Source organism: Poecilia reticulata, chromosome 10 (assembly GCF_904066995.2).
Source record: "Poecilia reticulata chromosome 10, P_reticulata-male-v2, whole genome shotgun sequence".
Lineage (NCBI taxonomy): Eukaryota > Metazoa > Chordata > Actinopteri > Cyprinodontiformes > Poeciliidae > Poecilia > Poecilia reticulata.
Genome location: NC_088839.1, coordinates 20,935,946 through 20,958,861, shown reverse-complemented (window position 1 = coordinate 20,958,861; position 22,916 = coordinate 20,935,946). Strand labels below are relative to the sequence as shown.

Sequence of the window (22,916 nt, the reverse complement as noted above, 5' to 3'; positions counted from 1 at the left end):
GCTGGTGGAAAGAGGAGCAACTCTACAGCTACACGAAACAAATCTGGGTAACCGAGTTACGATCGCTTCCTAGGAGCAGCAAGACCTTCATTGAGCTGACATGACAAAGTACGTTACAATAAAACACAAAGGAAAGTGAAAATGTACAGAGATAAACTGAAAACACATAAAATAGATTTATAGATGTGAATAAAGTAGGTCCTGGGTTACTTTTTAAAGTTTACTTATGTTTATCTTTTTTTTTTTTGCCTGCCTCTAGAGCATAACAGAGTTTCATCAGGGGTATTTCATGTCAGTTCACACAAATATTGCATTTTGTGACAGAAATCTCAACCTATAGCAAAATGTAATGAACTGGAAGTTGTCTTCAGTTTGCTGATAGAACAGAAAAGTACTCTCACTAACATAATATTTTGCAAAATGAAATTACAAAAAGAAATTTGATTAAAGGAAACACATTTTTCTGTAAAATGTTTTTGAGCTAGCCTTAGGTGATTTTTTGGCTGTATGAAAAGAGATATCTTTAAGAAAACGGCAATGGAAACATTTATTTTTATTTATTTATTTATTTTCTGCAACAGCCGGATGTTACCACTGGCAAAAACAAAAAAAGCACTAGGAGGATGATGTTATTTTTTCTTTATTTAATTTTTTTTTCTTTGCTCAATGTGCAGCTGGATCCATTAGAGCTCTCACAGCATCACACAGGTCAGACAAAGTTGTGTGTTGTTCAAAATCCATCCATCCATCCATCCATCCATCCATCCATCCATCCATCCATCCATCCATCCATCCATCCATCCATCCATCCATCCATCCATCCATCCATCCATCCATCCATCCATCCATCCATCCATCCATCCATCCATCCATCCAGTCCAAGATGTTTACATATCTAAAGCCATTTAGCATGAAACTCCATGCTAAACTTCAACTATCATCAGTTGGATGTGCCTGGGAAACCTCCAAATGGGACATTTCCAGGACACATCTTGACCAGAAGCCTGAACCGTCTCATCTGGAGCTGCACAGTATATTGAATTTCATTCATCACTTCAGTGTCAATATCCTCAATGCTGCAATAATGACAGGCTCAGCTGCAACAATTGGCATAAGGTGTCAATTGTGTCTCAGGTGTCACGTCTTTGGATGCTGTTTTCTAAGGACCGATTCTGTCAGTCGACTGAACCGTTACTGCAGTGCCCACACCGGAGTTAGCAGAACTCTATATCATCCAGGGTAGCTTCACTCTAAAGTTCCCCCTGAATGTTGGAGCTCCTCACCTTATTTCAAAGCACAAGCCTGGCCATCAATGAGAGAAACTTATTCCTGAAGCTCACATCAAAGATTTAGTTTATTTATTCAGTTGACATATAATCTTGTTTTATCAGCTACAGCAACAAATGTCTAGGTATCTGAATAGTGTTTCCTTTTACAAGATAAAAAGATCATACCATGTAGAAGTAATGGAGAAAAACAATATGTGTAAGTAACATAAGACACAAAGTAAAGATTAAAATAAATCCAACAAAATCCAAATTTTATCAATAAAGATTTTGATTTTCTAACTCCAACAAATCTCAAAAACCTCACTGTGATAACAATAAATATTTCTTGAAAATGCTCCAGAACTTTTTTTCTTAATTACAGCTGCATAAACACGACTGAGGAATAATGTTTTTTTTTTTTTAGCTGTTTTCCCCGGCGTTTTTTCCTTCCACTCATTTTCAAATTCCTTTTCCTCTTGCCATTTCGTCTTTCATCTTTTGTCCTTCCTGGTTTTTGTTCACCTCTACCTGCATCTCTCTGAGTCTGAGCTTTTTTCTCTGTCAGTCCGTCTTTGTTCTTTCTCACACCAGCTTCTTCACCCAACAGGGGGTGTGAGGGACCAGACCCGCTGACATCAAAGTTCACTTTTTCTGTCAGTCTGCATGTGTTGTATAAAATAATAAGTTGGAAAAATCATCCATCCATCCATCCATTTTCTTTACACCCTTGTCCCTCAGTGGGGTCGGGAGGGTTGCTGGTGCCTATCTCCAGCTAACGTTCCGGGCGAGAGGCGGGATACACCCTGGACAGGTCGCCAGTCTGTCGCAGGGCGGAAAAATCAGTAAAAAATAAAAAAAAATAACATAGATGGTCAGAGAGGCAGATCTACAGGTCAAGTTTGGAGTTTGTGGTCAAGTAAAAGGTGCAAACAGCATTAAAATGAAATGATGATAGAAGTTAGAAAATTAAATGATATTTAGTGCGGACTGAAATTAAAGTGTCTGAGACGGAGGAAAATAAGTATCGAATACAAGTTTGAAGATGACCAGTTAAAATTTTCATCTTTCTATCATTCTTTAATATTTTTTTCCTCTTATTGAAGAGAAGAAACCTCTCCGAAACAATTAGAGATGAATGGATTGCTTGGAAAATGCCTGGAAAATAATCCTAAACATCTGGAACAGATCTTAAGGCGACACCGATCAGACCTCCACTAACTTGTCAAGCAACACGTAAAGTCCTGCAGAGAAATCTTGAAATCGATTTGAAATAAAACTGAACAAAAACCAACACTGAAAAACTGAACTTGGACAACAAGAGAGAAAAGAGAAAAGGAGAGTAGTGAATTCAAGAGATGGTGAGAAATGCAGAGACTCCAGAGGGGTGACAGGAATTTTCTGCTTCAGGCAGCAGATGACCTCCACACACACGCACACACACACACACGCACACACCCGCACCTGCACACGAATGGATGAAAAGCTTTCTCCGAGCATCCCCCTGATGTGCCTCTAAGTTTCCACACCGAGGTTAAATGTCAGCAGAAGGCCTGGAGCCATACATGAACTGAGTCCTACAGTCGTGGAGTCTCAGTGAAATCCAGGTAAATCTGAGTCACTCCGATGAATGTAAGTCTCTTTAATAATACATTACAAAATATTTTTTCATATCTTTAAAATATTTGGATGATGGATGATAAATTCGATTGTCATAAAACTTACTTCTTTTTTTTTTTTAAAAATTTAATGATTGCTTGGTAAAACTTATCCATACAGTCTGGAATGAACATCAATCAAAACTAAATAGAGCAACTTTGTTTCATTATTGTTATAATATTCTTGCGTAAAGAGGAGGAAATTTGTCATTCTTCTTTACACCATTGATAAAAAAAACAAGATTAGGCTGTCTATGTGCTGATAGCTACTGATTTATTAAGAATCAAGTTAATTAAAGGGTCTGCAATCAATGAGTAGGATCACATTTTAATCAAAAGCTACACATTGACAAAATAAGGAATATTTTCAGTTCAAAAACCTTTTTACGGCTAGGATTATTGAATAAGGAGAGATAAGCTCAAAGGCAAAGATATGTATAAATTATCATCTGTTACTTAAGTTATTCAACCATCAGATTGATGCAAAGTGCAATTACACCCATTCAACTTCCGAGTGTTTCAGAAACCACTGGTCATTCACATAACTTTGAAGAAAATAAAACTTCTTCATGTTGGATGTTGGCATTAGTGTTGGGGATGTGTGTGCTGCTGCAACATGTTTTGTATCAAGATGGTATTTCAGGCTTTAATAGCTTTGGTAATAGGCTAACTCTTTTTTTTACATAACTTGCACACACACACACCAATCATCTTTCCCAGTGTCCCATTAGTTCATTTTTTCCAAGCAAAAATTTACCCCCAGTGGGCCAAAAGTATCAGCTTCATCAGTTGTTGTTTATAGATGTAGCTTGTGCATCACATTTACTATGTATTTACTATCTATCATCTACTATGTATACGTATGTATTGTGGCTTAGGAATGATTGTCTCCTCATCAGCTCAGAGCTGCCTGAACTAGCTGGCATGTAAACATTGTGTGTGTGTTCAGAAGGATTGCCAGATCAATAGTCACAACAAGCCCTGGTGACTTATGGGAAAGATCAGCACTGCAGCCTGTCTTGATGATATACACATGGATTTCTATTAATGGTGTGTTTACAGCTGTTCTGGAGGGTCAGAGGTTGCATATAAAAACATGCAGCATGTTTACTGTCTGTGTGTGTGCGTGCATGTGTGCGGGGGTGGGTGTGTGTGTGTTGTGGGGTGCTGGAGTGTATTTACATGCAAAGTGGTGATCAGTCAGAGCAGACGTGGCTACAGTTATGATTGTCGACATGGAATAGGTTATTTTAAAATGATTTTGGAACGATCCGAAGGACACCAGCAACATGATGCAGACTCCAATGTTAATGTAACAGTTATACTTTTCAAATAGACTGGTCAACGCCCATCCGCACTGAGCAGTGCATGCTTCTACAAGGCCATTGGAGCATTGTGGCTGTGGACTTCTTTTTGTTTTTCATAGGTCTATGGATTTACATTTCTGTACAATATATGGCAGTGGTGCATTGGTTTTAAAGTTTCAAACTCAAATGCACAAAGGGAGAGAGGAAGTTCTGGAAAAAGAAAGTCAACAATCTTAAAATCAATATCTTGCTTACGTAAAAAAAAAAAAAAAGGTTTGTTCTCTGATATTAATGGAGTCACTTTTGTAAATTTTGTTCTGTTGACCATTGTATAGAGAGTGGCACATCAGCATCAAAGTAATAATAATAATAATAATAATAATAATAATAATAAGTGCAACATCTCAGATGCCAGCAATAACAAAATAAAGGCCAAGGGCATTTGTCAATAAAGTCTACATAGAAACTTTAGCACAATTGTATTGTATCAACAGTACCAACATAAAAGACGGAAGAGGTAGAATAAATACCGGTTTCTGTACCAAATCATTTTTGCACAGGCACATTCAAGAAAGTCTTAGCGGTCAGTTCCAACATCAGTGTCAATACACAATGTGCAAAATGTTGTTGTTTTTTTTTCCTTTCTATTAACTGGAAAACCTGAAGTTAATACTAGCATTACTTTAGACTAGAAACCAGTAAGGATTTAGTCAAATACATTAAATTGTGTGAGAAATAATTAAATGTATTAATTTATCAAAAAAACAAAAACAAACTTGGATATTGTGTACAGAAAATGCTCAGGTATCTGAGAAAAGTTTAATAATTAAGGAATAAGCTATTAAATTCTACTATTAAATGATCAGGAAATGACTTTGCACTGCCGTCTTTTTTTCAATAATGCTTGCCATGTATAGCTTAAAACCTGAAGCCTCCACGCCTCATCAAGTACAATGACAAGAAAGTGAGCTCATCCAGAACAATGTATAATATCTCCTTCTTGTTTCAGCAGAGATAAATATCAACTATCACATCATCTCGTTGAACTGAAAATAATCTGATAAATGTTCAGTTAATTGCCTGACAAAGCTGAACAAAAATATATGTGTAACCAAACGAACTTAAGTAGATGCAAATGTTTCAATCAACACCCTAAAGGGATGTGTCTAATCTCTGGAAGCCAGGTTGGTAGATTAGAATCACCACTCTGAGACTGCTCGGGTGCGTCAACACTGTCTCTCCAGTTGATGAAGATTAAACTTTCTGAGCGAGGTTGGTGTGTTTTTGCATGCTGGAGGGAAAATGACTTCACACTCCAATACATGCAATTTACATGTTTGAATGTTTTTAATGATTTTAATAAATGGACTGTGAAGTGAATGATCTTCATCAGCCTCTGCAACCTTCAGCCGCCATGAAATATGGTCGGGGGATGAAAACTTGTATGCGATTTGTCAAAAGTGGCCGAGTGAAGAGAAAGGGAACAGGAAATGTTTCATGTGAAGGGATCGAATTCACTAGAAGGCACAGACGACACCAAAAGGAGGAAAACGAAACACTGTCAGGGAGCTTCACAGCGTTCTGTCATGTCTGCAGCAGCCGAGAAAAGAAGAATTGGCAAGAAAATAGAAAACAGAAGGAGGCGGAGGCAACGAGAGTCTTTACTGACCGCCAGTCGAAACAAAATGTCGCTCCATCAGAAAGATACTCAGAAAGCGAAACTGACAGCAGGCAGCAAACGGAGCCTGTGCTCATTGTTGTTTTCAGCTCATGCGATTACCAGACAAGGCAACATAGCCTGGACTGGAAACATCTGAATCTGCAGCTATAAAAACTTCATGTCACCATGAGATAAAACAAACAAAACAACGATCTATAGCCTAGATGCAATGAGAATTCTGTGTTAAGTGAAACAAGTAGAAAAAAAGGAAACTAAACCAAAAAAGAAATGTTTTATAAATTAAGGACTGAAAACTGTATGGGAAAGGGAACAGTTGTGAGTTTGTCAAATTTTAACTTGTGCTTGAAACACCTCTGACAGAGATCATATTCAATAGAAATTGAATTCAGCCAAAATTTTTATCACCAGTTCAAAGCCAAAACTTTGATACTTGATTTTCTGCTCACGATGTGTCCATTAAAATACCATCTGTGACAGAAGATGTTTTTATTTATCATAATACTTTCAGCATTATTGTCTTTTAACTGGAGGCATTTTGGAGTTTCTGATCCAGTCAATAGTAAAATTTATGTTTTTGTTAGAGCATCATTACCACAAGATGGATATAAATGACAGCGCTAAAGGGCTCACAGTTTCGGTTCGGTTGGCTTACTTTACAGATTTGAAATTCTTCATATCTTCTGTTTTGCACTGAGTCAGATTTTTTTTTAAACTCCTTCCTAACGTTTTTATTTGTCACAGTCAGAATTCATTAAAGGTTCCTTTAAAAATCTAGTCTCGTCACATGGCGTTCATCAGTCAGAGGTCAGACAGTGCTCTACGCTCGCTTGGTAGAGTATCAGTGCACGTCACCCACTGATTCTATTTACACATGCGTCTCAGCAAACATATAGACTGATGCTGAATATGCTATTCAAGTTTTCCTCTCTGTAACCTTCCCCTCACTCATCCAGTCAGGGCAAATTATCATAATTCTTTAGTGATGATGCTGTATTATGCTGAACTGACCAGTCTGAGAGCATTTCACACTCTTTATAGATTTAAAGATGCTGTTTGTCTCCACATCTCATTTCCACTTTGCCTCCGACGGTGTTTTATCTTTTGCGAGATAAGCAGGATAAAGAAAGCTCTTATCTGCCAAGTGCTGAGTGGATGAGGAGATGCACTGTAACTCTGTGTGCATAAATAAGGATGACACCGGCTGGGTCTAATACCGGCCTGAGGTAGGTCCAAGTCAGGATGCACCGTAGCAGACGAAACCCCAAACAGAGAGGCACTCTGAACTCAAATGAAGCAGAATCCTTAGACCGTAGCAGAAGCGGGTGAAGAACATTCATATGAACATTTTGTTTTCAATGTTCTGAGAGTGTGGGGGGTGATAGTTTGCCTGATGAAAACACCAGCAGTAAATAACAATGGTGTCCTGTCGACACGGCCGCAGCCTCATCATGAATCTGTAACAGCAACTTAAAAAGAATCAGGCGGCATGATGAAAGTCTGAATGTTCAGTTTGGTTTTCTACCCTCATTTAGATTACTGAAGATCAGCTGCAACCAAACCGCATTTGCAGAGCTCCACTTAACAAGAAAGGACTGATTCAGAGACCACAGACAAAAACTAAAGCAAACAGTCAAAATTCCTAGATACTTTACGGGTCCATGTCCAAACAGCAGCACAGACTGACAGGAGAGATGGTAGTCCAGCCTGTGATTCTCCAGCCGATTCCTCGCTGTTGGAATGCAAGGAAAAGTTACATCATTCCTGCATCATCTTCTGAAGTCTAATATCAGCTTCTTCCTGGTTTTTTTTCTTCTTTTTTTTACATCCTCACATCAATCTATCGCATATTTTTCATGACAAAAAGAAAGCCTGAAGAAAAGGGGGTGCCTCAATGAGGCAGAAAGAATGGCGATATCTGCGTAAAGTCGAAACAACAATCACCGCTTGTTTTTTTGTGCAATTTCTCCTCCCAAATAAAATGTGCTGGGAGTTGCAAAACCAACACTATCCCTTGGAAAACACAGCTTGTAGCTGGAAAAGTGTTTTATTTAGTTATTTATTTGTTTATTTATTTATTCATGTGATTCATTTGAACAACCATAATCTTTTGTCTGACTGTGTCTTCAGAAAAAAAAAACTTTGTATATCAAATATCTATTTATTTATTTATTTATTTAATTTAAACACAAAATTTGTGGCTTAAGGATAAATATAATGAGAAATTGTACAAAATCTGCTTCACTTTTTTTATTATTATTTTTACCAAACCTTTTCTGTTTGGACAAGTTAATAATGTTCAGCATGTTGTTCTCAAAGTTGCTGACTTCTGGTTACATTTGAGAGAAATGTTAGTTGTACCTGACAGTCACCATAGCATCAATAGTAAGTGAACTGGAACTAAATATCACAAGACAATAAATAATCAGAACAGATTACCAGGACTTGGTGAAGTTCACTAGGATTCACACTGTTGAAATCCATGAGGATGGGTGTAACGGAACCATTTTTTATCCCATTCACATTACTCAAACAGCCAATTTAAAGCTCCAACTCCATAATAAATTGCTGAATAACTAATCTATATTTTGTGTGGCTAGTCCCATCTGAATGCATTAAGTATTGTATGATATTTTAATGTGACAACAAAGATAACTCAGTTCACTTTTTCCAAACAAAATGTATAAAATAGAAATATAGATAAGCATGTATGCATTAAACTTGTGACAATTACCGCCAGTTCTCTTGTGGTCTAGGTGCTGCGTCTGTTCATTAGTTAATGCATTAATGAAGATGTTGAGCTGGTTTTCATTTTCACACAGGTTTTATTAGATTCTGAGTGAATTGCTGTTTAAAAGACACAACACATTTCTGTAAACGGTCCAGTTCTAGGACAGCTATTGGATAATGCAGGAGACGCACATCTCCAAACGTTTAAAGGTGCTATTGTGCAAATGAACTACATAATCAAATAATGTATCGTCAGATGATTGAGATTTAACTGCCTGCCTCTGGAAGATGGAAAAAAATATTTTGTTTTTATTTTATGTGCTCATATGTCCACTCACTGAAACATTTAATTGAGGCAAAATGGACACAGATTTGACTGATAGGCACTTCAGAGATCTGGTTTAGCTTTTCTATTATGGGGTGTTCAATGTTCCTAATAGTTAGTATTTTACCTTCAATCCAAGAAGTAACATCTCCAAACTGATTTAAAGTTAGATTTTTAATTTAAATGAAAAAATAAATGCGAATATAGACAAGGTTATAAAATAGTAAAAACAAAAGAAGACCCCAACTTGTAGGTAATTACCACAGCTCCCAGTAACATTTAACCAGTAGATTCCATTTGAGCTCTTGTGTACCTGCAACTGCTGTGTCACTGCCTGTATCAGCTCAAGCACACACAGAGTGTGTAATAGACCCGTCAACGTGATCAGAGTAGCGGACATGCTACGGCTAGATGTTCGGAAAGAGAGAAGCAACTCTGAAGATACGGAGCACGTTTGCCTTCCACTTTAATTGGCTTTCTCCGACCGCAGCCAGGTTGTTTGAGTCACCTCCATGCCCATTAGATATGGAGATTTATAAGAGGCAAAGAGGAAGAGAGAGAATTTTGTTTTACTTTATTGTACTGCCTTTACTTATTTAACCTTTGTACTACCAGACTCTCTGGCGATAAAAATCTCATGACGAATTATGACCACAAGCACAGTTAGAGTAATAAACATAAATAAATTAGAGGTGATTGCAGAATAGTTTGATTACAGCCTGAAAGTTGTAAACTTTCTCCCTTCATACAGCGCTGTGGACTACTGGAGATGTATACCAGTCACACTAACCTTGAATCATTTACCTACTACATGATTTCCTAAAACTTTGTACTTGTAAATAACTGTATTTCTTTCATTTTCTTAATAGACCTGCAACTTTATCTATGAGTAAATTAAATTAGATATCAAACAATTTTCTTGCATGGATCTGTTCTGGACTTCGAATGTGTTTTATGCCCCACAGCTTTTAGATCTATTCCTTATTCATTGCCATCTCTATCCAAGCATCATAAAAAGAAAATAGCCATATTATAATTCATCATTTTACTTATCAGGACATCGTCAAAATGTTATTCTTAGTCAAATGCATAGAATAATTGCTACTAAATAAACCACCCTTATAAAAGAGGGGATGTTGGAGGATACAGTTATTAACATAACTCCAAAAAGTTAAGAGAACATCAATGTTCTTAGAGAAGCTATTGATGCTGCCTGTAAGCTTGAGAGAGGTTCTAAAGCCATCCAAACAATTTGAACAATAATAACCTCACAGAGAGACAGAGATTATTCACAAGTGGAAAAAAAAAATAAAGTAGTTAATGTTTTTAGGAATGGACCTCCTTCCCATCAGTTTTTATGTTTCTCTATAATTCATTTTTGGTGAGAACATAACAGCATATCATCACAAGGACCTCATACCAGGGAGTTGATGTTTAGAAGTTTGTTTAGCAGCTACTATACCTAGGCAACCTGCAGTCATTCAGTCTATCATGAACTCTAAAGTATTTCAGGATCAAATCTGACTCCTTCTGTCTGACAACTGAAGCTTGGCTAAAGTTGGGTCATCAGTTGAATAATTACCTCAAATACAGAAGGAAATCTGTGACAGAACGGTGGACAAAAGAATTTAAATGCCATCTCATTCAGGTTACATCAGATGAGCAGGAAAAAGTTAAATGCTATGACTTATTTGGAAGAGTTGAAGGCAAAAAGGAAATTGCCAGCAACACTTAGTGCAAGGTTTGCACTTCTGGAACAATGTTCTTTATGATACGATGTGAAAATATTTTATCACAGCTTTTTTGAAAATATTTAAAAAGAGGGAGAAAGCAGCTCACTCTGTAGGGTTGATGGAAATAACATTACAAAACATTTATCTGCACAGCCATTTTCCCATTATGGGATACTTGACATTATGATACTTGGCAGTATTCTTTCAACAACTACACTAAAATGTGTAAACCATATGACATATTTTGGACATAAATAGGTATTACAGTCACTTGCCCACCAAAGAAGATTGGAGAGATAGCACTTTTTCACCAGGGATCAGAATAAAGAAATAATAAACTTCCTACAAGGAATAAGGGAAGCTAATTGTTTTCCACTTTGGTCGCAATAAAATTTTATGACAAAACATACACTTGTACGATGTTCAGCGTTCTGATTTCATGTTAAATTATTGGATTCCTAAAGTATCCGCCCTTTGGAGATGTAAAACATGACACTATTCTAAAAATCTAAAAGTTTCTACTAGATTGTTGGACCTAAAACCAGTTAGATAGTTTAAGTTGACCTTGACAAGCAGCTAACAACTTTATTCCTGGAGATTCTGCTGGGGTTATCTGCTACCATGTTCGTAAAATGCCTGGAGCTGTGATTTGGTTCATTATCTTGTTGCAGGACGAACAACTGATCTGTCAGACCAGACTAGGATTTACTACTTTAAAATGTTGTTTCCGCACCTAAAACTTGCACTCTGTGCGAGTCATTAACTTTGCCTGCAGGCAAACAACCTCAGATCATTACATTTCCTTCTCCAAGAATATAATTTTCTTTAACTTTCCATTTTATCTGTTTTAGCCAATTCCATGTTGAACCTGTGCATTTTGGGAAAAGGGTCTGTGTGTACAATTAATCTTTTGTTAGTTCACATCGTTCTGAAATGTCTAATTACAAAAGCTTGGTTTGAAAATATGTTTTTGGAGCTGTTTGGAGCTCTATGACTTCAGATTCAAGTGCAACTATTCAACAGTAGATTTATATTCATGCTTAAACTTGTAAAGTTGGACCTTATTGAAGAATTTCATCAGTATGTAAAATTGAACACAAATACAACTGTTGACTGAATCCAAGAATTATGCGACACCAGCTGCTCCTTCCTAAATTTAAACCGAATCAGCTTGTCAAGTCTCATGGTTCTGTGATATTTCTGGCATCCCAACGTGATATGTGATTTAACTCATCAAAGAAACCACAAGTTTTTGCCTAATCATATGTTAGTTCACTGATCAGATCCTTAAAACCCGCTTCACAGTCGGCTGAAGTGTTGATTATAATGGCCGGCAGATGGTAAGTGGTGCGAGCAGCCCGGTTCAGGCAAGGTTTGGCCAACATCTTTCAAATTCAGCACTGAAGCTCAAAGCTTCCTCTTCTATTTTCTTTCCAGTTTGCCGCCTGCGTTGTTCTAATTTAACGTCTATGAATAAATCCACAGAATATGTCAGAAGGAAGTCTTCAACTAAAGCTGGAACTAACTAAGTGGTGATTTGGATCATCATTTTTAAGAGGGCCTTAATTTTATGTTTGTAGTCTTTCAGACTGAGTGGTATCTGCAATCAAAGAGCTCTATAAAAGACTGGCAGCCTCATGCTGGGTTTGGAGGCATCATAAAGAGTATAAAATGTAGACGGATGAATCATTTAAATGCAAATTGAATTAATCATTTTATAAAATGCTTCTAAATGCATCAATTACATAATCGATTCTAATGAAGAGCTGAAAAGTCTATAATTACCTCTGTCCTCTGTCCTCCTGCCCATATTAACGCTGCTTTATGGAGCTCCACATGGAGCCTCAGTGCAGTGAGGAGACAGGTTGTAATTTGACAACGGTGGAATGAGTGAATGTGAAGAAAGACACGATGGAGGCTGTTAAAGTCAAAGCGCCGCTGTCTTGCGAAGTGAAATGATGGGGCGGGATAATGAAGGGACCTTTATGCAAAGCCGAGGGTGTCACGGAGCAAGTCCCGGGCTCGCTCACTCCTCTTTGCAAAGCTATAATGATGCATGAAGGACCCCTTCATGTTTATGACATGATTGTGAGTGATTTATTGGCACCCCATGGTAATTAACATCAGATTATCTTCGGGGGGAAGCTGTGAAATCTCACGTCGCTTCTGCCGCCGTGGCTTCAAGTTCACTGCTGGCAGTTAACAATACAGACAGGAGCATCTTGAGGGCTCCATTAGCACCTCGCCATATGTTAAACAGTGGTAGCTTTAGGCCTTATCTTCTCAAACAGCCATTAACCATTATTCAATCAGGCAGGGGCTATAACATTTTTTTTCTGTGAAAAAAATTACCTATGGAAGATGGGTTTTTGAAATAAAAATAAAAAAACTGGAGAAAAAGACTGATCCTCAGTGGGTGGGATTTATTTTTGTTATGCTTTAAATCTTATAATCTATAAAAAGTCATGATCAGTTTGATAAGGAATGACTATGTTACTTCATATCTCGCAACTTTAAATATGAGCAGTGTTCAACGTATGACAGGATCAAACTAGGTTTTCTACACATAGGTATTACAGAAAACAGCTATTTGTGGCTAACCTGAGGAGCTATGTGGACAACATTTGATGCAAAGTGTTTATGAAACCGAGCCTGATGTTGAAATAAAAATCAGTGATTATAAAATCTGCTTCCATTGTTTTACATCAGATTATCACATAAAAAAGCTACACCTGTGAACCAAAACAATTGGTTAATCACAGACGTAACCTATGCGAAAAACATGTTCTTTGTTCAAGACCAATGATCGAAAGCAAAATATCTGGGTAAAAAGTGTATGAAAGGGCAGGGGGGAGAAGTCATAAAATAAAGACTTCAAAATCCTGCTGAGGAGCGCTGCTCTGACTGCAAGACGCTTGAATAAATTTCACCATTTTTTCAGTGAAGAGATATCTCCGCACAGTCTTATGATCCATCAGACGGCATTCCCGCTGAGACTTCCTGGCATTCATCACGGGCTGTCCAGATGCTTAGATACTCCTCCATTTTCGGTCGCCCAGTCAACATTATGCAAAACATCCTCAAGCGAATTGGGAGTCAGTCAAAAACCCAGAAACCAACAGAACGGAGAGCTCTTTTTAGCCACCAGTTGTAAAGACTGTTCCTACTTCTCCATTTTCTTAAGACGAATATTGGGCCGAGAAGCAGTCCTCTTAATATTTAAGGTGAAGTATAGGAAATGTAAAAGGCTTTGTAGTGTGTTTGATTCATTATTCAGCTCTTGCCTATTCTCTCCCTCTCTTTCTTGTGCTGTGTGCAGGAGATAACGCCTCAGCTCCACGCTTTAATTCTTTCGCATCGCAGATTAGAACTGGCAAAAAATGTGGAAAAAAAAATAAAAATCCTGGAGAATATAAGATGCAAACGCATTTCTTATTCTAACCCTCTCCTCTATTGCTGCTTCATCTCGGCTGATAAGAACAAAAGCACTCTTGGCGTCTTGCACATCATGTTGTTGTTCTGCTCACTCTATGGTTTTGGGCGAGTTTTCCTTGACATTTACAGTAAAATCAAGAAAGTGAAGACGATGGTAAGTTATCACCCTGAAGCTCCTTCTCTCTGAAACGGGCCTCAAGCCGAGCACAAGAGTTGCAGGCAGCAGATGAAAGGCTGCTGCTTTGATCGCAACAAAAATGAGACGTGAAGCAAGAGCGATAACGACGGAATCAGTGTGGTTCGGTTCGACTACTCCTCAGCTGATCTTTTCTCTCATTTTTTTTTATGTGAGGGGGAATGGAAAAGCAAGCTGAAGAGACTAAATGACATGTAAAGAAATGTTTTTCTCGCAATCCAGTGCATAATTGGCTTCCTGGACTGACTTCAAGTGTTGGGGGAGATCTTTGACAAAACCATACATAAATAAATTCATCTCTCTGTGCTTTCTGGGTCTCTAGCTGCCTGCAGAAAGGGCCTCGTTATATATGGAAATAAGATTCTCCTCCTTACTCTCCCAGTCGGCCCCCCTTATTGGCTCCCGCCCATGCAAATGCAGGCCGAGGCTGGGGATCCGTTTACAAAGGCGATACTATGAGAGAGACGGAGCAAGCAGCCAGGAAAACGACTGAAGGAGAGAATCTGAGTCAAATCTCTGTGAGGAGCGATAAGCGTGAGAGTGTGCGTGGGGTGGGGGTGCTGGAGATGTTTTAAGTGACAGCAGAGGGCAAGAGAGGCTGAGTCACAGTCACAGGGGGGAGCCATGCAACACTGAGCACATACTGACCCCATTTCTCAACGGTGCGAAAACGATCCGTGGTCATTAAATCCAGTTTACAAAAACTGGATCTGTCAGAACACTCACACTGATAATTGATATGTTTCTTTTTTTTTTTTTGTTTTTTGTTTTTTTTTTTACCAAAAATTGACCCAAATTTTAAATAATCCTTCAAGAAACCAACAAAAAATCTTTTTGGAAGCAAGTTAAATCTGAATCAGAGAGGCTTTAATTGAAACCCAAATTGGGTAAATCCTCAGGTTTAAAGAAAACGGGACTCTACACAAATTATCTTCCTCCGAATCTGGGGGAGGAACCTAGTCAGTGAGACCCAGACTTCCCACTACCGAGCCATTTGACGGAGTCAAAAGGTCCCAGGTTCCCAGGTCAGCTGAGAGTCATAGTCCCTCCATCATGGGTCTTTCCCTGGGTCTCCTGGTGAGACGTGCCTCATCTGGACAAAGGGTTCCTCTCAATGTGAAAAAGCACTTTCTCACCCTATCTCTAAGAAAGAGCCCAGAGACCCGTCGGAAGAAACTCATTTCAACCACTTGTAACCAGAATCTTGATCTTTCGGTCACTACTCATTTCATGCCCGTAGTTGAGGGTAGGAACTAGTGAATTGAGTTCTTCATCTTTTGATTCAGTTCTGTCTTCACCACAACAGATCAGTACAGCGTCCACCTCACTGCAGACACAACACCAATCCCCCTATTGATCTCCATTTCTTGTCTTGTCATAAAAGTGGGTTAATAAGGAAGTTAGTCTTCTTTTTCAATAATTACTCCAGAACATGGGTGTTTCATAAAGACATCTATAATTTACCTTTCATTACAAAATAAACAAGATAGAAACAACTTCCTATGTATTTTATCAGTTTCCAAGTTCTTGAACATTTCCTTTAACATTTCTGCTGTCCTTGAGCAAGGTATTAAGCTCAGAAAAATCAAACTGAGCAACTTCTCATCAGCGCAACCGTGAAGTCAACTGTGTTTTTCCTACAAAACAACCAACAGAAGGACCTTACACCTCCAAACTGTTTGGCTAATTAGCAGTGACGCTGTTTGAGGGCGTCGGAGGAAAGCATCCCGTTGGGTCCGCAGCGTTCCGGCTGCAAGATGAGGACACCAACCGGAGGGCCCTTAGAGACCCCCGCTACTGAGCCTCGGAGCGGGCGGACACGCAGTCCTCGTTAAGGTTACCGACTCTGCTGGTGACACACGGATGACAAGGACAATTTACTGCATGGCTGCTTCTCCTTGTCTTTGAGCAAACACACCCACACTCGTGCACACACACTGTGGAAATTAAGTTTAATAAGAGGAGATGAAACTTTCTGCTCCCTCTGGGTAAATTAGGAGGTCGCAGAGGCAGAACTGAGAGAATATACAAAAGAAGGAAATTAACCGCAGAACAGCTGGGAATATTAATGGATGACTGGGATACTGTACACACTGATACTGCATGTGCTCTGAAGAGCACAGTAGTGTGGGGAAATTGAAAAGTCAGAAAAAGCCATAGCTTGACCGGGCATTTTTCGACTAAAATCTTAAAGTTGGTCTGTAGATCCATTGTATATTTTACTTTTTTTTCCTTTTATAGACCTTCCTGGTCTCCATGATGACAGCTCACGTCACATTTAAAAGCCTTGCATATGTTTCACACCTGACATTCAAACAGCCAGAAGACCTCCTGCTGCAACGTAAGCAAAAGGAGAGGATAAAAAAGGGAAAATGTCTAAATGAGTGATGACAACAATGTCTGAGACATTATGCAAAATGGAGACATGCTTCAAAGAAGTTCAGCTCTGGAAATAAGTTTACTTTTGCTAAACCCCTCAAACTAACGATGACAGTGCATCACTTCAGCTCCTACATCTGATTAACTCCACAACCTTTCAGAGGATCTTGCGAAGCCTAAAGCGAGCACGGTGACACTTGAAGAGCAGATAGATGGAAATGTGCTTCTAGCTGCAGTTTTAAGTGCTGATTCGCTCATTCCTTCCAAACTGATCTGTTTGGACCTTTTAAATCAAATGAACTCGCAGTGAACCTTTTTTTCACTTTCCTCGTTTCAGTGTAAACTCTGTTTTTTGAGAAAACAGTTGCAGAAACTGAAAATGATCATGTGAAACCATGCTGACGGTGTAACCTTTAAACAGACAAACTAACAAAACTACTCTCTAATTAATCTCTACAAATTCTCACATAGGAAATTAATTTGAACAATTGTTTTGCATCAACTGTATAAAGTAAATTCTGGCCAATAAATGTGCTGGTTGTAAACGTATTTTGGGATTTGAAAGTAAGTTATATGTGCCTTGAGAAGTGACTCCAAGACAGAGTAGAGTCACTGTTTCCCCTCATTAGCATACCGTTAGTTTACAGAAATGACAGCTTGTTATTTATGCAACTTTCAAAATATGGAACATGGGTTAGAAACATTGCGTCATGTTAGGTTTAACAACAAATTAGTATATTGGAAGGATCTTTGGATTTATTGTGTTGTTTACTGACTGAAGGAGGGAAACATGAATTAAAGGGTTAGGCTACTGATAAAATAATGCTGCTGTGTTGCATCCCTTATCAATAATACTATCAAGTGAAGTATTATTGCAAACAGACATTTTTCTAGTCAAAATAAATATTTTCCTTTCCTTTCCTTTCAAAATTCCTTTGCAAAAACAAGTAAAAAATATGCCCGTAGATGAAGGGTCTAAATATCCCTCCGGACCTAAAATCAACCAGCAGGGGTCAGAGGTCAACAGAAAATGCACAGGAAGTGGACCATGGATGGCTGCGCTGGTGTCTGACCGCTCTAACTGGAGCAGAAGAAGATCTCCCCCCTGGACAGCACTTCCCTCCATGCAATATACACACACAACATGCAGTCATGTCCCTGAACCCTTCCTTTTGTCTTTTGTTGTGTAACACAAAAACACACAAACTTGACTGTTGCTGCATTTACAGATACATGCATATGACCCAAAACCATCACAAACACACACACACAAATACACTGTGGAGTGATGTGATGTGATATGATAGTTGGTCTGTCTGTGCTGTTTGCAGGCCATCATACACTTTATTCCCCTCAGTTCTGCCTCACACGCTTAGTCACACCCACCAAATCCTGCTCAACCAATCAAATCCTTCAGATTATCGAAGTTAACTCTGCCCTTAAAGCCTAAGCAGATGCCAGAGAGCCCCGTCTTGCAATCAACCAGGCAAAACCATTTTACAGCAAGTGGCGAAGTTCGCGGGAAACTTGTGTTTGGCGCATGATGTTGCGTGTCTGCTCACTCCCTGTTGAGCTTTGGCCTTAAACTCGGCGTGTGTTTGTTGTGGGTTTGTGCTCTGCATTAGAAGCAAGGGTTGCACCGCTGACCCATGTTTGCCTCTGCGTGCGCTTTTTACTCTAGCTGTGTGACCCGAATCGTAAACACAGCATCCGCCGCTGAGCTTTGGGTTTTGTTTGGTGTGTGTGCGCACGAGTCTTTCGGTGTGTGTTATGAATTATGAGCAGCAGCCTCACTCTGACCTGATATGTGCACGGCCTTTATCTTGCATATCAATGCACGCATTATTCTTTCTGTTTCTGTATGTGCGTTTTGGAGTTTGAGCCATGCCAAGAGGTTAATTGAGGGGAGGGCCCTCTAAACTGTCGCTGTGGGAAACGCTTCCTGACTCAACACCTCATTGGTCATTCAGCTCTATGCGAGCAAAATGACTGCGGATCCTCTCAGGGAGCTCCAGGATGGGAGGTGGATGCTGCGTCTGACGATGAAGGCTCCTCACGGGGATGTTATTCTCAGCACCCCAACCCCCTACCCACGCCCTCCTCTGACCTGCTGGAGCTCAAACAACAAGCTAATCCTTACAGCACACAGAGGAGCTGCTAATAGGAGAGGATTAAACTGACAAATACACCAACTCCCTTTGGCTGCTCCTCCTCTGCTCTTTGTCTTCCTCTTCCTCCTTTCCTTTTAGTGACTTTACTTCTTAATCTAGTCAATCCCGTCCTCTGAATTGTTCCTTTGCCTACTGCCTCCAACAGTCCCGCATGCTGCAAATCTTTTGTTGTCCGCAATTGTTGTTTCTCCTCATGTTCCTCCTTGTTCTTCTTTCGCTTCTTTTATCTCTTCTGTCTCCATCTTTTATTTATATATTATCTCCCCCTTCAGGTGACCGTGGAGTTGATATGAGGTCTGTAAGTCAGCGGGCTGCACAGAGCTTTGGATTGTGCGTGTGTGTATTATTTGTGTTGTAGAGTGGATTATCCAGGTTCCAGGACTCGGCATTCACTTGCAGCCATGCGGAAAGCTTTAATGAGAAGTCGCTGTTTACCGTGGACACAGAGATGCACACACAACCACACACACGCGCGCGCACACACCCCGGCGGACCTATACGTACCCACAGACACACTGAAAATAAACCCACAGTAATCACACAGCTCGACAAACTCACAATGATACACACAGATGCCGTGAACACACACTAACCAGTGCAGTAATGGGATTTGGAGGTTTTTTTTTCTCTGTAAACCGGTCTGTCCTCAGTCTCCTCATTAAAGTACACGTTACACACAGAAAACACAGACCTCCTCACGCACACGCGCGCACACCGCTGGCTGCATGGTGCTGCTGACTTCTGGCTTCAGTAATTATTTGGATTTTCTGTGTCTTTGTCTTTGTGTCTGGATATCTGTGCACAAACGTGCAGTTTTCTGTCGTATTGTTTGTGTGTGGCGAGGAACTAGCAGTAACAGGCTGGTTATGGTTTGGGCGGACACTGCAGAGGATGCTTTAGAGTCCAAATGGCTGTTGATTCGAGAAATATCTTATTTTTCTTCTTCTTCTTCTTCTTCTTTAGAAGTTTATAAATATTTTGATGTAGTCAGTTATGTGTCATCTTCTTTAAAGCACAGAAACATCCCTAAACGACTGACGTGATTTATTGTTGTAATACAATAAACCCACACATCACTAATGAGCATGAAAATAGCAGCATTCAAACAAGCAACGTCTGCATGATATCATCACTTTGGAATTGGAACCATTCCAGTTGTTGCAGGAGCGCTGCATGAACAGCTGTAGTTTTGTTTTTTTTATCCATCGCACTCACAGGAACTTGCTTGTGCAAAGTTGGACACATATTTGTCTTCAGAACTGGTAATATTCTTTATGGCGTAGATTCAGCAAGATTCCTTCTACAAAAATTCCTTGAATTTATTTCAAGGAATTTTCATTTTATTTATTTAGTTTTTAACGTGTAGGCTTAAAAACCGGATTCAAATTTAATTTACATCAGAAACCTGTGATGTTTTAGATCTGGTAAATGTGGATGTCAATTGGAGCTCAATGATCTCATTGCCGAAAAGCCAGTTTAAGATGATTTGAGCTCCATGTCGTTATGACTTGTCTTCCTGGAAGAGGCCATCAAAAGATACAGCGATCAATAAGACAGACAGCACAATTTAGGTAAGCTGTGGCATTAAGATAATACTAAATGGTTCTAATGGGCCTGCCAATAAGGTGTTTGGTGATTTCACCACTACCCGCAACTGCTGACATAAGGCAGGATGAAGAAGACTTTCTTCAAACTCCGACTCTACCTCAAACTCATTGTGCCAGGCAATGTTTTTCCAAACTATTACTCTCAAATTTTGAAGTTGAACTGAGTGTGGTATTTTCTTGATGTTTCTCATATGGTTAAAAGTTCAACATACTGTCCATTTAGAGATATTATTCTGACATCTGCGTCTGACTAAAGAATCACAAAAAAAGGGTCCTAAAGGACAAGGGAGCAAGTCTAAACCGGACAGCCTTGAGTCCCAATCCTGCATCCAGAACCTTCAGTCAGTAATAACTAACAGAAGCAGATGAAAGAACAATTAATTTGGGAAGTCTTTGTCAAGCTCCAGCAAAAAAGAAAATAAATTGACAGGAATGCGATGGACCATCACACAGTGTAATCAGTAAACCAGATTTTATTTAAATGGAGCAAAAAGGAAAATAAGCATTTAATGTTTTGTCTGCACAAGTCCAAAGACAATAGAAAGCCAGATTTTACACACATTCCAGATGGACAGTTGAGACAGACAAGGGAATCACCACTTGCTGCTTTTAGAGAGCAATGGGGAATGTACTCAGCCATTTAGCTTCCACATTCATTTTTAATATATGTCTGACAACTGGAATTTGTTGTTTCACTTTGGTCAATGAAGTTCTTTATCACAGAAATGTGGAAATGTGCGGCTAACCGCCTTCTGAAAGGAAAAACGTATTTGCCTCAGCGGAGCAGGGAAGTAGAGTTCTGTGTATTCCAAACTCCATTTCCAGTCTCCCACACAGTTCTCTCTGGGCGGCCATGTCTCTTCACATGGTCCATTTTCTACAGCTAGTTGAAGCTCAGTGAGCCAGAGTGGGCTTAATAAACTCTTCGATGCACAGTGAAACCAGCAGCGCAGAGCCAAGTGTTCATTTCCGTTCATGACAATCACAAGCAAAGACAAAGATTGTGATCATCTTATACTGAAAGCATTCAGTTTTATCTGGGACATACATGTATACGCTTAAATGAGTCAATACTGATTAATTTTAAGATATTGAGGGAAAGCTCAGGTCTCCAATTAGAAAAAGATTTATTTCTCAAAACAATAAAAAAAGAATTTTAAAAAGTCATGATAATAATTCTGTAAAATCTGACTGTAGCCAGAATTCTATTTCAATGCTATCATTTATGTGAAGGTGCAACACGTACCTTTTATTAAAAAATATGTTTTTCGTAACAGTATAATCTGTGATGACATAATTATTATTCGTTTTGGCAGATTATCTGTGAAAAATAATTAGCTCCTCTGCCTTCTCCCAGTTCTCCCAGGAATAAATGCAGACGTATCAGAGCCAGGAGAGCCTTAGCGATCGCTGTCAATCACGCCCGTGCTCATCCCCTCCTCTTGCAATATGTTGCACTACTGCTGGATCATCACCACATGACCTTCCACAAATGCTAAGGCTAATTAGCGCAGGCATTGATGACGATGGCTTAACGGCTTCCCTGGAACGGTAAGTTGTTCCTCCACCATTATCATGTTGGGCAGCGTTGATTGACAGGGCTAAAACGCTTCTCTTGGCTCTGATTGGTTGTTTTTGGTCGGGAGTGGTGCATTTCTTCAGATGGCAATATCAGTACAGGTGGAGCTCAGTCTTTTCACAGATTACCTGTCTTATTATGTGAGGACATGGTGACAGCTTAAACAGTTATAGAAAATTACATATTTTGCAAAAGCTGCCTACTGTAGTGTTAATGGCAGTTATCAAATGTTTTAATTAGCACTTAAATTTCAATTATATTACTAATTCATCATTTAAAAATAAATTAATTCATATTTTGCCCAAAGATAATCAAAGCTCTTTACAAATCATTTTAATCAACTTTAGATTACTGACGTGACAATAACAAAATATTTTAATTTGGTGCAATTTTGTCAATAACCATTTCTTTTTTAATCTAGACCACAAAGCAAAGTTTTTGCTTATGCAGGTAAATACTTTCAAACAAATGCTGAATATTTATGAGAGACAAATCTGTAACATTTAGGCAATGTAATGTTATTATTTTCAAATTCATTATTTCCAGTATACTTGTCTCACAAATAGTGCCGAATGCGAGCAACAATGTTGTTTTCTTGCTAGTTTTACCCTCTTGATTACTTAGTTATTATAATTCAACAAGAACCACCCACAGTACAATAAAATTAACCACTGGATAGTGTGATTCAAATTGTCATCCACTCTTCCAGTTTTTATGTGGACCATCAACCAATGGAAGCTGAGTAGACCTCTTTGTAAAATCATAGTGAGAATTTTTAGAAAAGCTTGCCGTTTATAAAATGGTAAGCCAATGTACTTGAACAAAGCAGTAATCACAGCATGGTATTTGCTCT

At 39.0% G+C, this 22,916-nt stretch overlaps 1 protein-coding gene across 3 annotated transcripts in view; it reads right to left on the bottom strand.

Annotated features, from left to right (window-relative positions):
• The window catches only part of LOC103471465 (protocadherin-1), a 202,408-nt gene that overhangs the window by 28,447 nt on the left and 151,045 nt on the right, over positions 1–22,916 (bottom strand). The window lies entirely within an intron of this gene.